The sequence below is a fragment of the Pinus tabuliformis genome, chromosome 1_1 (genome assembly GCF_031772625.1).
Source record: "Pinus tabuliformis cultivar Carrire ecotype Pingquan chromosome 1_1, CPIR1, whole genome shotgun sequence".
NCBI lineage: Eukaryota > Viridiplantae > Streptophyta > Pinopsida > Pinales > Pinaceae > Pinus > Pinus tabuliformis.
The window spans coordinates 163,598,046-163,613,087 of record NC_142297.1 but is presented as its reverse complement, the minus strand read 5'-3'; the positions used below and the strand labels follow the sequence as shown (position 1 = coordinate 163,613,087).

The window sequence follows — 15,042 nt, the reverse complement described above, 5'->3', positions numbered from 1 at the left end:
TCTATCGACGCCTACCATAAGGGAGTACCTACCCCTTAAATAGATTTACAAAGTACCACTAAAAGGAATCTCTGACTCCCTCTTACTGAAGGCTCCAACCCTCAACAACATTTTATGCACCAAATTTCATAATATTTCAGACTAGATCAATCTGTCTCAAGCAATCATCAAAACATATAGGCCACCTTTCATCAAATTTTCATACTGGACCCACACCCAAAATTATGCTTAATACCAAACTGAAATACTAAATCTCAAAATATGAATCACTAAAGCACTGTAAGCCAAATGGACAATAAAGAAAACCAATCTAAACCAACCATTGCAACCAGACCAAATCAATGCACAATGAGTCCAATCAATATTGCTAGATACATATAGACATCATTGACATATAACAACAAATATAACAGAATTCATCAATAGACATCATCAAATAGCACTGAAACCCCTTATTGGATCTAACAAAGAATATTTACGCAATTGCTATCAAGCATACCAGTGTATATACACCTTTATCATGTGCAACACCCTCATATATATTTCAATGTACCAAGGAGACATATCTCACAATATTTACGCTACTAACCAGAGACAAATCTGCGTAGGTACGTGACTATCCAAAAACACACACTACTAACGAGAGACAGATTCTCGTATGTACGCGACTATCCAAAAACAAACCAGTGTATAGATCTTAAATTACTGAAGCATACCTTTGCTCCAAACACAACTCACATTCCACAATATTAACTGTCATACAATCATAACATAACAACATTATAACCACAAATCTATCAATTTTAGCTACAAGCATAAACAAATTAAGAAAGTGTATTCATTAGTCTTCACCACACTTTTAGATCTATCAGATCTAAGCAATCCCATTGCTCCCTGGTGCACACCTATTCCAAATCAAATCACATATGAATAACTCATTACTTGCACACTTAACACCTTCATATGCATCCCCTTATATATATTTTTCCTTAGCCGATACCTCACGTAAATCCTTCAGTAAATTTGATGGTATTTGTTGACGGGATCGAATAAATGTTTCCACTTCAACAGTTATGGGCAATTACAATGGTAAGTACCCCTAGTATATAGTTTTCCATGGGTTGGATTATGTACACAACTTTTGTTCATAGTACCAATATATATATGCGACCCTTCTTCATATGGACCGCGTATACTTTCTCAAACTTCACTTTTCATATCCATCTTTAATTGTACTACCATTTCTCTATCCGTATCCTCTATAACATCTGTATCATAACACCTGTTATCTGCATTAATTCCGTAACCATCATATTATAACCAATTTTACATCAAGGATATATTTGACAAGAAGGATACCATCAAGGACAACGCATTAGCCATAATGCCAACAATCCTTTAGTACCAAGGTTAAAAAAATATTTAAGATTTTACAAGTATTTAATCCTCAGGTGATTAAATATTTTTTTCCCAAATGAAGGAAGGAAGATTGTCTTATAAAGGGCATGCAATTTCATGTTGTGTATTATTTACACTAAGTATAAGTATTCAAGGAAAATTGATCAACATCGTTATCATTATGAACTAGAAGGAAAATTACATTAATATTGACTTAAAAAAACAATAATTAAAACAACAACCAAATTTAATTTTAAAGAAAGAGATTTTTTGTATGAAGAAATATGAAACTAAAGGTTTACAAATAACAATTCAGATATATATATATATATATATATATATATATATATATATATTCAAAGTTACGATTATGTATAAACAAGAGTTTAAGATAATTCTTGATTTACCCTAGTTTGCAAAAATGGGTAACTTGATCTTCAACACTAAGAATTTTTTTTAGTTTTTTCATAGGAAGAAAAATGAAATCAAAATCGATAATACCTTCATGGAAATACCTTAAAAATGTCTCAATGGGCGATCCTTCAAGAAAATCAAATTGAATATGAAAGATGAAAAAAGAATTTGACAAAGTTATCATGGATAAAAGCAAAGGAATTTCTCACCTAAAAGACCATGGTAAGAAATTACGTGCGCAAATCAATAAGAAAAAGGTGATGAAGCAATACAATTAAAACTCTAACAAGAAAATGAAGATATCAAGAAGAAATTTAAGAAATCCTTTCAGAACAAGACGAAAAAAATTCTCATTTAAAGAGCCTTGGTAAAAAAAAATTTCCAAACCAAATCAAAATATTAGAAAATGAGAAACTTTAGAATCAAAACATTAAAGATAAAGTTGATGAATCAGAGCTCATGACATCATTAGAGAAGCTTTTATTAATAGTCGAAGTAGAAGTCTATAGAGATGTAGCATTTATCATATAAACAAAGTAGCCCTTGGCAACCTCATTGAAATCATATACAATACATATTATTGAAAGAAATTCATCTAGCATGATAGAAGGAATTCATCATACATCATCATCGTGATAATGGAGCATTTACCGGATGAGGATAACCAAGATCCTCTGTTGGAGTCTTCACTCGAATTTTCACCTCTACCTGGAAGAATCAAGTGTCTTGTTGATCATTCCAACTTGTTTGGGATAAATTGTTTAGAAGGATAATGGTATGGTGGCAAACAAGAGCAGCAAGTCAAGATGATTGAAGTACTCTCAATCAAGGAAAGGAAGTTGTTGAAGGAAGTCTAGATGACCAAAAGAAGAAAAAAGGTATGTATATATTTGATGGATTAAGTCATGTCATCATATAGTTGCAAATAGAATGGGTAAATGCTCTACCTCGTGAGCGTGATCACGGATCTCTTCTTTTGAAAAGATACTCACATATTGATAATATGAAATCAACATAATATGTTCTCATATGGAATATGAGGTAGTTGAAAACGGTGAAGGAATTATGTATGGAAATTTCCTGTGAAGGAATATGTGAAGATAGAAAGAAGAGATCAGGAAAGATGTAACTATGGTTACAAGAAGTCAACATACGACGACTAGAAGAATTCATCATGACATCTCCATAGAGAATAAAGTCGTTATGAGGTTTGTAAAGAAAGGATACCCTTGACATATGAAGTCTTGGAGATGTGTTTATGAATGTGCATGATGTTGCAAGCAAGGAAGATGTCATGATAAAAGGCCATCACAAAAGGTAACCTGGATTGGATGTTATTTTTTTTTGAACAACATCTATATGGTTTGATACCGAGCTATTGAAAAATGAGTTGTAGATGTCACCTAAAACTATCATTCATGTGGTTAGATGAAAGATCTTAGAGGAAACATGACTTAAAAAAGGTATTTGTATGAGGAAAAAAGCCAGATGGGGACAAGAGGATCACTTTTTGATAGAGAGAAGGATGACATGACCCATGTAGCTCGTAAAGGAAAGTGATGGATGGTTGATGCCCTACAAAATATGAAGGCTCCATAATGTTGAAGAAGAAATTAATGACATCCAAAGAAGGAGCCCCACAATTAGTTGATAGTCCCATGATCTCCACCTAGCGCAGAAAGTTGTTGAAAGCAAGTCCCTACTTAAGAGGGATCTTGGACAAGTCCCTGAAAAAGAGGGATCTTGGGTCCATTCCTTTTATTGGAATATGTACATTCCTTTATAGGAATGGGTATATCCTCCCTAATCGAGAGGGACAGATAGACACATCATTCTTGTCCTCATTTAGGATGAAAGAATGAAGGATTTGGTAAAAATCTAGCATCTTATACTCTTTGAGGATGAGGTAGGGCATCCATGATAAGAGTACTAAAAGAGGACCAATATTCTTTTAGGATTGTGAATCCAAGATAAGAATAATCATTGAAGGACATGCTCTATGAACACCCAGGTGGGGTATGTACCTTGAGAGATAATGATGATGGTTTCTATAAGTCATTACTCTCCCCAGCATTGTGCTACAATCTTGCGGAGAGAGAGAGATGTTAGTCAAGGTTGTTATGTGAAAATTCTCAATGATATGATGCTAAACAGATGGGTTACCAATCTAACTCTTCTTATGATAATTATTCATATTGATAATGTCCAAGTACCATGTATTGATTATGAAAACATCCCTAGTTAAGAAGGAGTGTTGAAATATACAACTAGGTTCGGTCTTCAAAATGACATATGTAATCATGATTTTATGTATTTAATGAAAAGAGAAAAATAAAAATATTATTATTATTATTCTTGAGGCATGGGTTTCATACTCAAGGGAGATTTATTTTTAGGTCAAGCACCAATTTAGTGCTTCTATGGCTTGCCATTGAGTCTGCAAGTCAATTGATTCATTCTCATGTATCAAAGACCCTTTTGGACATGTTACATATTGTAAAAAAAAAAATATTTGAGTTAAAGAGAGTCAAAATACCCTCGAAGACCTCTTCATTATGCAAAAGTCAAATTGTCCTACATGAAGGGACAAGTCAACCTAAAGTTAGCAATTTGTACCCCTCAAAAGCTTATAAATCAGAAGGAACTCTACCTCATTTGGACACACTCTCAAGCCAGTTTCATCTCTTCAAGGAAGTAGGTGGAAAGGGGAGAAAAAGAAGAAGAAGAAGAAAAAGATCAAAGTTTTTGGGTCTCTCACTCTCTCTCGTGCTAGGGTTTCTACATTTTCTTGGAAAATCGAAGTGTTGTAAAGTTGTTGGGCAATTTGAAGTTCTGGAAAGTGTTGGGAAATTCAAAGTGATATTGGGGAAGTCGAAGTGCTAGGAAGAAAATGCTAGGTCTAAGTTCCAAAAGGATTTGTTGTGTAAGTCGAAATTCCAAAAGAATTTGCTAAGAAGGTTGAAGTTCCAGAAGAATTTTCTCGGCAGGTCGAAGTTGCAAAATGATTTACTCGGTAGGTCAATGTTGTAGAATAATTTGCTAGGCAAGTTGAAGTTGCAGAATAATTTTTTTGGGGGGTCGAAGTTGCAAAAGAATTTGCTAGGCAAGTCGAAGTTGCAAAAGAATCTATTGGGAGGTTGAAATTGTAGAAATAGTTGGAAGGAAATCTCGTCAAGGAAGAAACGTTTGACTTGGTCTTGAAGTGTCTTGGTCAAGGGCCATAAGTATTGGAATTGGTTAATTGAATATTATATAAGAAGAGAAGAAATATTGTGGATTTTCCTCTTAGTTAGAGAGGTTTTGGCCCTGATTGATCGCCTATATCTTATGTCCTTTGTCTTATTGTTCTTTATGTTTTAGTATTTTTTTGATGGAGAGAATACTAAGAATAATAAAGTGAAAGAAGAAGTTAATCAAGTTAAGTAAAAAGACATCACAAGAAGCTATCAAAGTAAGAGAAATCCCTAATCTAGTTGCCCTAGATTTCCCAACAAGAGTGTCCACTCAAAACTTCACGCGCTTCTAAACTTATACACAATTCAATTCTAGAAATCCTTAGCAACATGATGGGATCTGTCTAGAATACCAATTGCGAGATTGAAGGTCCAATGCACTTGGGTTTTAAACATTCCCCTTTTTACGTGTTTCATCTACATACGAAGAAGAATTTTTACTGGACGAAATTGTGAGATGCAAGTGATTGCTCTTGGAAGGATCGATGATCCATTTTCTATGAGTTCACTCTTTCTTCTATGTATTGTCATATTATAATGGAAATTATTGATATTATTCAACATAAGGACTTGTTCAAAAAGAGTATGGACATACATAGGATCAATGATCCATTTTCTATGAGTTCATTCTTTCCTCTATGTATTGTCATATTATAATGGAAATTATTGATTTTATTCGACACAAGGACTTGTTCAAAAAGTGTATGGATATACATGCCCCCTTTCAGAGTAATTGGAAATATATTTCTGGACACCCCTTAGTCTTGTATCATTATTAGAGGCCATGCGCTCTTATTCATTAGCAACATGAACTCTTCCATGTTTTTAATACACAATGGGTGCTTATCAATGCAAAGATATGGTGGATTAATGAATTGTATAATATGTGGTTGTATCAAGTCAACTACAAGTGTTGTGTGTCTCCATGGCTAATGATTTACCAAGGCCTTCCTACCAAGGCACAATTAAATCAGTCTTAGATTGGATTCATCATCTTGCTACCAAGATACAATTAAAGTAGTATTAGATTAGCTTTTCCATTCCAACCTCACAGTAAAAACTATAAAGCACCTCCTTTGAGATTTTCCTTTTGCCAAGTCTTTTTGGGAGTTTGTTTAGTATAAGCATTCAATCATTTTGTGAAGAAGTTTACATTGGAAATAAATGTAATTGGGTGATTCTAAAGCTTTGGCATAGTCCCTTATTAGTGATTTATTGCATTGCTTGAGCTTTATTGCCTTGTTTTTTCTTTGGAAACTTTGGTATGAATATTTTTTTGACAACAAGGCTAGCTCTTTCTTTACATTTTGCCATATGTAGGTTCATATGTAGTTGTTGATCAAAGATGCCAAGGATTTTTGTTGATCAACCATGCCAAGGGTTTGTATTCAACCATATAATGATTTTCTTATTATTTTACTTTCCTTAAGCAAAAAGTGAATGTTTTTATACAAACCTTGTTGCTATATTATTTTTTCTGTTTGATGCAAATATTTTTCTATTAATAGAGAAATATCATTTGAAAAGAAAAAGAGTCTTAGAGTAACTAACGAAAAAGAAGATGCTCACAATTAGATCAAGGAATTTGGTAAGAGTGTGGTAGTGTCATTGTACAATTCCTTACATTCTACCATAAAACTCTTTTTTAAGAATAAGACATTGATCAAGATAGCATGGTGCATGGTACATGGTAAAGTAAAAAATAAAATAAAAACAAAGCTTTTCAACATAGGTAGTTGAATGAGCTTGTTATATCTCAACAAGTAGATTCCACTAGAGTTGTGAAGGGGATAAATCCAAGGGAGGCATAGAGTGGATCAAAGCCTAAAATAGTTGAGTTGAAAGTTTTTCGATTTGGCACTTGATCTCACATCCGTAACAAGAAGCATAAAAAGATGAAGCCTAAGAGTCATTATAACATAAAATAAAATAAATCTTTTCAACATAGGTAGTTGAATGAGCTTGTTATATCTCAACAAGTAGATTCCACTAGAGTTATGAAGGAGATAAATCCAAGGGACGCATAGAGTTGATCAAATCCAAGAATAGTTGAGTTGAAAGTTTTTTGATTTGGTGCTTGATCTCACATCCCTAACAAGAAGCATAAAAAGATGAAGCCTAAGAGTCATTATAACATATTTCCTATTATACATTAAAGATGTTAACGTCTACTAGCTCAATGATCTATAGATGAGATGTTATTATTTGCACATATGTTGAGTTGTATGTTCATGTTGAGATTCATCATCAAATTATTTTATTATTTTTGTTGACATAGAAATAATTCATCAAAGAGTTTACAAATCTCCTATTACACGTTATTTCTTCATTGCATGGAACAAAGATGTACAAGAAGTCGATTAAGACTATCATGACCCTAGATCTGAATTGCTAACATTTTCCCTTGTTACAATGATTATGGGCACATGTTACCTAGAGATTTTTGTTATAGAAAAGATCATGTAGACATGACTAACAAAGACATATGAAGAATCCTTAGTTGAACAACCCATAACGATGCAATGAAAACAAACAATAAATTGTTAATCAAGGAAGACAAAAGGGAAATGGTTTTTTATAGAAAGTTGTTGGATGGAATTGTATCTTCAAAACTAGGTTCAAATAGGATGCTCAATTTAAGTGGCACAAGGCAAGATTGGTAGTTGAAGCTTACTTATAGAAAGAGGTCCTTAATTACTCTACTACATGTTTTAATAAAGTAAATATAGACACAATTTCCTCTTCATGGGTAGGGAATGTGGTACAACTTGGGATTTAGGCCCCATCCATGTCTAAATCCCATGGAGGGGTGACCATGGGGTTGTTGTGTGTGGGAAACATGTTTATAAAAACTCCACTACACAATTCATTGGTCCTTTAAAACACACATCAAATGGATATGAAGAACACATTTTTTAATAAAACTTATGTGAAAAGGCCTACATGTAACAACAACTTGGTCTTTTATGGATTAAAAATTGTTCTAAAAAATCATCGATTGCCATTTGAATCAAATATGAACCTTTACATGGGAAATGAAAACATTGTCCATCTATTCTTCGGTGAATAATCTTGTTGTTAAAACTCCACTAGATTTCTACAATAAAGAATGAACCTACGTAAGCATTTGATTTGGTGGCCATAGAGTAAATTACAAGCAGTTAGAGAATGGCATATTCGTATCAAAGCCTTACCAGAGCTCAAAAGGAAATGGAATATTCATATCAAAGCCTAAGCAGGCCTTTGACCTCATTTGTAGGTCCTTGCCATTGACGTAATTTGGATGTTCCACAAATAGGATTGAAAACCTACGCCAACTCTCATTGTATCTGGTACCAAGTAGATTACACAGTGTACTATTCAACGTCTAGATGCTACCTTGCATAGAGAGATGGTAGGAAATTTCCTCTACTTAACACATCACGCCTGAGGGACGTTAATGAGCTTCACAAGTTACACTAAATAACATTAGAGGCAACAAAAGATATTTTGAATTATTTTAAGGGTATGGTCTTGTTTCATGGTCTATCGTCACAAACGGCAGCGTGGATCAGGACCATTCTTGGTAAGCTGGCTCTTCCACTAGAGCACCCTACGTTTTTATATTGCGTTAACTAGATTGCTATTTATATTTTTGGTTAACTAGATTGCTATTTAGATAAATGTGACTATTTTTTAATTATGGAGAAAGCATACTGAGGTTCATCAACATCATATAAAGTTTCATCAACATCATATTCCATAGTTAATTGATGGTGTAATTGATGTACAGTTCTGTTCCACTGATAATGAATCTCTACATGGAACATGATGATGAAGACATTGCCCTTTGATGGTGTAATTGATGTACAGTTCTGTTCCACTGATAATGAATCTCTACATGGAACATGATGATGAAGACATTGCCCATCTAATCTTTTATGTGAATCAGCTTCTTTTTAAAACTCCATTAGATTTCTATAATAAAGAAAGAGCCTATGTAAGCATTTCATTTGGAGGCCATACAGTAAACTACAAGCAGTTAGAAAATGGTATATTCGTATCAAAACCTAAGAAGACCTTTGACCTAATTTCTAGGTCCTTGCCTTTGACGTCATTTGGAGGTCCAAAAGGAGGATTGCAAACCTACGCCAACTCCCATCGTGTCTGGTATCAAGTCGACTACATAGTGTACTAATCCATGTTTAGATGCTACTTTGCATAGAGAGATGGTAGGAAATCTCCTCTAATTAACACATCATGCCCATTTTTTCTTTTGTTGTCCACCTTGAGGGATATTAATAAGCCTAACAACGTACATTGGATAACATTGGAGGCAGTAAACTGTATTTTGAAGTACTTTTAGGGTATATATCATCCTGCTGTACAATAGACTTGCGGGGAAGGTCTCTTTCACTGGTTTTAACCACTCAGAATTATTATTTGAAACTTAAGTTTGGTCTAGTTTCATGGTCTATTGTCTCAAACAACAGCGTGGATCAGGGCCATTCTTGGATCAAATGCTACTTTCGAGTATATAATATCAATTAGAAACCCTAGGTTTCCAAATTCTAAAATATCGGCAGGGTAATGACAACATTTGGACAATAAAGCAAGCGAATATCTAGGGTAAATATGTATTATCCAGACATACCTGGGATTAGCGAACTCATAGAGCTTCCCTCTTGGGGAGAAAACAATAAGTGCCACTTCGGCATCACAAAGCACCGACAGCTCGTACGCTTTCTTCAGCAGACCGTTCCTGCGCTTACAAAAAGTAACCTGCCTGCTGGTCCCGTTCTCAATTCTCTTCAACTGGGTTTTTCCCCTCACCGCTATCCTCTTCTCTCCCTTCACCGCTATCCTCTTCTCTCCCTTCCCCTTTGCCTCAAAAGACTGCATCAGATTCATAGTTATCAGATCAAAACAGGGGAATTTCAACACTCGTCCACTAGAAAAAGAGAGGCAAACATAGTAATTACAAGAGTGTTCACTTCTATGGCCATAAAAAGAGAAGGATAATGGCATCGATCTACCACCAACACCTCCAAATACTGTACATGGGGTCTAATTTAGTAAATTTCCAGTACAGTTCCCACGGATTCTGTCACACGCAATACCTTTTTTCGAGTCGGTACGAAAGACATAAAAAGCGGACATTGCCGAATGTGGACCAAAATCAAATTAGACGCGCTCGTCATTCACTTCATTCACGTGGCAAAGTGTACAAATGGTTAAAAATGGAATTCTTATATTACTCAAAATATATGGCCGAATTGCGACCGTTTACTTTAATAGGTCTGTCATAACAAGCATTGTCGGTATCACCTAAAATACCCCAAATATTAGATTTGATTTCAGTTTACATTCATTATATTGTAATGATGTTATTTATTTTTATAGAAAAAAAAACTTTAAACTTAATAAATTAATGTCTCTTTTTAGTTTATCTATTAATGATAATCCATTTAATTTCTCAAATACTTATAATTATAATTATTAATATAATATAATAGATTAAATAAAAATGCAATTTAATTATAGTTATTTTAATAATATAAGTTTTAATAATGTAAAATATTTTATTTTATTGTTTTATTTTTAAAATTATAAATAATTTCTTGACATTATTAAACAATTTAAATGTGTAAATTTTTAAATAGAATCGTGAGGATTAGTTAAGAGTCCCGTCATTAAAGTACTTTTGTTATTTAGAGGTTATTAGTTCAGTGTTCTTAACACTTCTGTAATTGAGCGATATTAGGTAATCCCTTAGAGTGGATGCACATGATACAAATATTCTGTGGACATAGTGGTCACTAATCTCTAATTCCCTAAATAAACAACAACAAAAAAAAACGTATTTTTAATTATGTCATATTGGTTAATTCCTTTTATATAAAATATTTTTAAAAATATTAAAATTCAATATATTATGTATAAAAAAATTTAAATTAATTACTTAAGTAGGGTTTATTTTCTACCATATTATTGGTTCAAATCCTATGAGAAAAGTTTGAAAAATAAAAGTTAAGTTTTTAAATAATTGAGAAAAAAAATTAATGTTGAATTTCGTTTACAAAACTTTTTTGAAATTTTATTTAAAAAAATAATTCTAGTTAATGAAGACAATGATGATGATTAACGTCCACTAAGACCAATGCAGCGTATCATACCTTGAGAAAAGAAAAAGAATCTAAGTGTGATTCTTCAAAACCTTGTCTCTATGATCAAAGAGAAGGGAAAGAAGTGCTCCAAGATCACTATAATTGGGTTGGCTTAATAAGTCAAGAATATTGGAAGTGTCACACATGTTAGGGAAATGAGAGCATATGTGAGCAAGAGTCGAGCATTCTAAAAGGAAGTATTTTTCATCTTCCACCTTCTTAGTATTGCAATGTGACAGATTCTATCGTTCGAGAGAGTCTTGAGAGTAGACCATCGCCCGGTTTCACTTCGAAGCTCATGAGAATTAGTTCTTAACCTAGCGATGTTCATTTTTTTCTTATTGTTAGTCAACACACAGAGATAATTCTTGTTAGGGTGGGGTTGATCACCTCCTTAAAGTATCTTAGCTTCCTTTTACCCTCAAGCTCCTTATCCTCCCACAACTTGTGCTTTGAATCTGAGGTAATAATATTTTTGACACTATCTTTGCTTCCCATAATTATCTTCTTCTTGATTCCCCAATGGTTGAGCCAAGACTGGGCATCCTTATGCCACCCACGCTTGAGGTGAAGGTGGGGGTTTTGACTAAAGTTAGAAGCATTTTTCGGAGTCTCTTGGATTCCATGTTGTAAATCTTCTTCTTATACATTAGATATATAAACATAGTCGTACTTTCAATGGGGGGCAGACCAGCTTCAATCAAGAGGATAGGATAGGGAGTATTTCCCTTGATCTTTAGGTTGTAGGTGATGAATTTCTTTTGAATCATCTCAATCTTTCTCCATGACTCTCTCGATATACTGCAACCCCAAACTTCACATCTGTATAAGACAACATGGGTGACAAGATTCTCAAAGAGGAACCTCCTTTTACTCCAAATGAAAAGATCAACCAACTTACAATTGTTTTCAAGCTCATAATAATATTTTCAGCCTCCAATAATCCTTTTCTCGATGCTATAATTCCAGTTGAGTTGATGAGGAAAGTTAATACCCAAATATTTATAAGAAGAAACTTGCTCTAAGCAATGGTTATTATCAACAAAGCTACCATGGGTGATATTTTTGGATTTAATGATCATGACTTTAGTCTTGTCTATATTAACTATCATACCCATCTTGGAACAATAGACATGAAGAGTCTTAAGTTGCTTGTCTAGGTCATCATGGATGCTTGCAAGAAGAACGATATCATCAACATAAAGGAGAAGGGTAACGATTATATGTGCAAGCTCGGTGCCCTTGCATCCTACAATTTCCACACAGTCCTCTAACTTATCGATGTAAATGCAAAAAAGGGAGGGGATAGGGGGCACACTTACTTAACTTTGATATTGCATTTAATGTCTTTAGACCACCCTTCGTTTGTCTTAAGCTTGGCAATGACAGTCTCATAGAGGTGGATCACAACATTCCTCAGTTCAAGAGGAACCATGATCTCTTCAAGTCTCTCCCAAAGCTTATCTCGAGGAACAATGTCAAAAGCTTTTCTAAAGTCCACAAAACAACATAAGAGATCGGCTTTACTATTGCGACATTCCTCTACAATGATCGTGAGAGTGACAAGATGGTCGATAGTCAAGTGATGTCTCTTCAAACCAGCTTTCCCTTTGGCTCTTTTGCCCTAGCTTTCAAGCCAAAGGCTAAGGCTTTTTTCCAAAATGAGCCCATAAAACTTGGCTAGGATGTGGCTTGTCATAATGATCCTGTAGCTAGAGGGAATGCTTTTTTCCCCATTTTTAAAGATAGGCACAATAAGGCTTTGCATCCAAAGCTGAGGGATTGCATGCTTTGCAGCCAAATTAAGAAGCTTGTGGAGATGAGGAATGAGGATAGATCTTCCCATTTTAAAGATCTCAACCTCATTTCCTTCAATATCTTTAGCTTTCCCATTAGCGAGCTTATTAATCCCAGACTCAACGTCTTCCACAGAAAATAAATATACATCCTCCTTAATATGAGTGTTTAAGGTGGTGCCCATAGTGTCCGGAGAGTCATACAACTTCTTAAGATAGTTGTCCCAATTTTCTAAGGGGATAGAATGATTATATTTAGTTTTACAAACAAGCACATTCCGCCAAAAAATTTTGGGCGCGACTTTAGAAAGGTGGAGAAGGTGTTCTTGTATTTTGTTAATATATGATCTCTTCTTCCTCTTGATGAGAGCTTTGTATATATTTATGTTCTAGAGCTTAATGATTTCATTGTAAGCGTCTTTTATCGCTTTCCTAGAAATTTTACAGTCTTTTCATACGAAAGATAGGAAGTTTTATTATTTTGCTTATACGAAGTCTCATTAGAGAACTTGCTAATGGTATTGGAAAGGGGAGTAGTAAAATACTAATAAATTTGATAATATTTTTATTATAAGTGGGGAAGCCTAAATCCCTCAATATTTATTATATTATTTTGTAATATATATATATATATATATATATATATAAGAATAAGATAAATTTTTTGTATTGAAATTCAATGTACTATAGGAAAATAATTGAATTTTAAAAAATAACTATGTTTCTTTATCAATAATATTTTTATTTAATAAATATATTTAAATTATTAATATTTATATTTATTATATTATTCGTAAAACATATATTTTTATGGCATGTAAATTAAAAAAATGTTTTACAATATTTAATATGAGTTGGGTGATTTTTTAAAATAAATATTTGGAAATGACCTATGCTTTTATTATATTTGGAAATGATTATTTTTTAATTAATTTTTTAATTCAATTTTTAAAAATTAATTTATTTGATTTTTAAAGTAAAATTATTGATAATATTTAGCTCCATAAAAATATTTACTTGCCGTCATATTTCTAAACCCCCTCTAGGAAAGGGAGACCAAGTAAAATTACCTTAAAGAGTCTTTATGAGTACATTAAATCTTTAGAAAGACGATGGGAAGAAAGAGAAAACCATTTTAAAGTAGAATTAAGTACAATGCTTCATAACAAGCATAAATCATTAGGAAATAAAATAATCACACTTGAAATTGAACTCTAAGGAATGAAAGGTAGAATTCAAAAAATAGAACATAGTAAACAAGTAATGGTTAAAGAAAATGACACTTTGAAAAACGTGATTAAAAATCTAAAAGAACAACTGCATAATAACTCAACCCTAAATAACACAAAGAATGAATTAGATATTAAACCCAGAAATTAAGAAATTAATAAACTAATTGTACTCGACCATGAGCGCCACAAAAAAGACTTACAACTTATTATTGTTGGTATAGAAGAACAAAATGATGAAGGCACATTAGAAATAGTTAAAGAATAATTAAAAAAAAAAACCTCAAATTCAAACAACTTATCTCATCAAAGCAATAAGAATAGGAAAGATACTTGAGCATAGACATAGACTATTATGTGTCAAGGTCAGTTGTAATGACCATAAATTAGATATACTTAAGAAATCCACCAACCTAAAAGGAACAAGAATCTTTATAAATGACAATCTCATTCGAGAAGACGAAGTTGAACTTAGGAAAGAAGTCCAAAAATTTGAGGCAAGAAAAGAAGGGAAATGGGAAATCATTAGGAATAGAAAAGTTATTATTAGAGATAGAGTCCCAAACACAAGTGATAAATAGGGACTAGCATCACTCCACATCCTCTTTTGGAATTGTTTTGGTTTCATGGTGTAAAGATCCTATGTTAAGTTGGATCTCGAGTGATATTGATCTTATTCTCTTAATTAAAACTTGGGAACATGATGAATCTAGATTCCCTCACATTGACATATTCACTCTTTGGTCAACTTGGAATAAGAAATCCTCTAGGAGAGGCTTTGGTGGTATAGCCTGTTACATAAGGAACACTTTTTCCTCTCACATCC

At 33.3% G+C, this 15,042-nt stretch overlaps 1 pseudogene across 1 annotated transcript in view; it reads right to left on the bottom strand.

The window, feature by feature from the left end:
• LOC149212093 (MADS-box protein SOC1-like) overlaps positions 1–10,256 on the bottom strand; it is a 244,664-nt pseudogene extending 234,408 nt beyond the window's left edge. Inside the window, exons 1-2 of the transcript XR_016250746.1 lie at positions 10,145–10,256; positions 9,679–9,920 (exon numbers count right to left, since the gene is read on the bottom strand). The product of XR_016250746.1 is annotated as an MADS-box protein SOC1-like (transcript). The remainder of the gene's footprint in view (positions 1–9,678; positions 9,921–10,144) is intronic.
• Between the last annotated feature and the right edge of the window lie 4,786 nt (positions 10,257–15,042).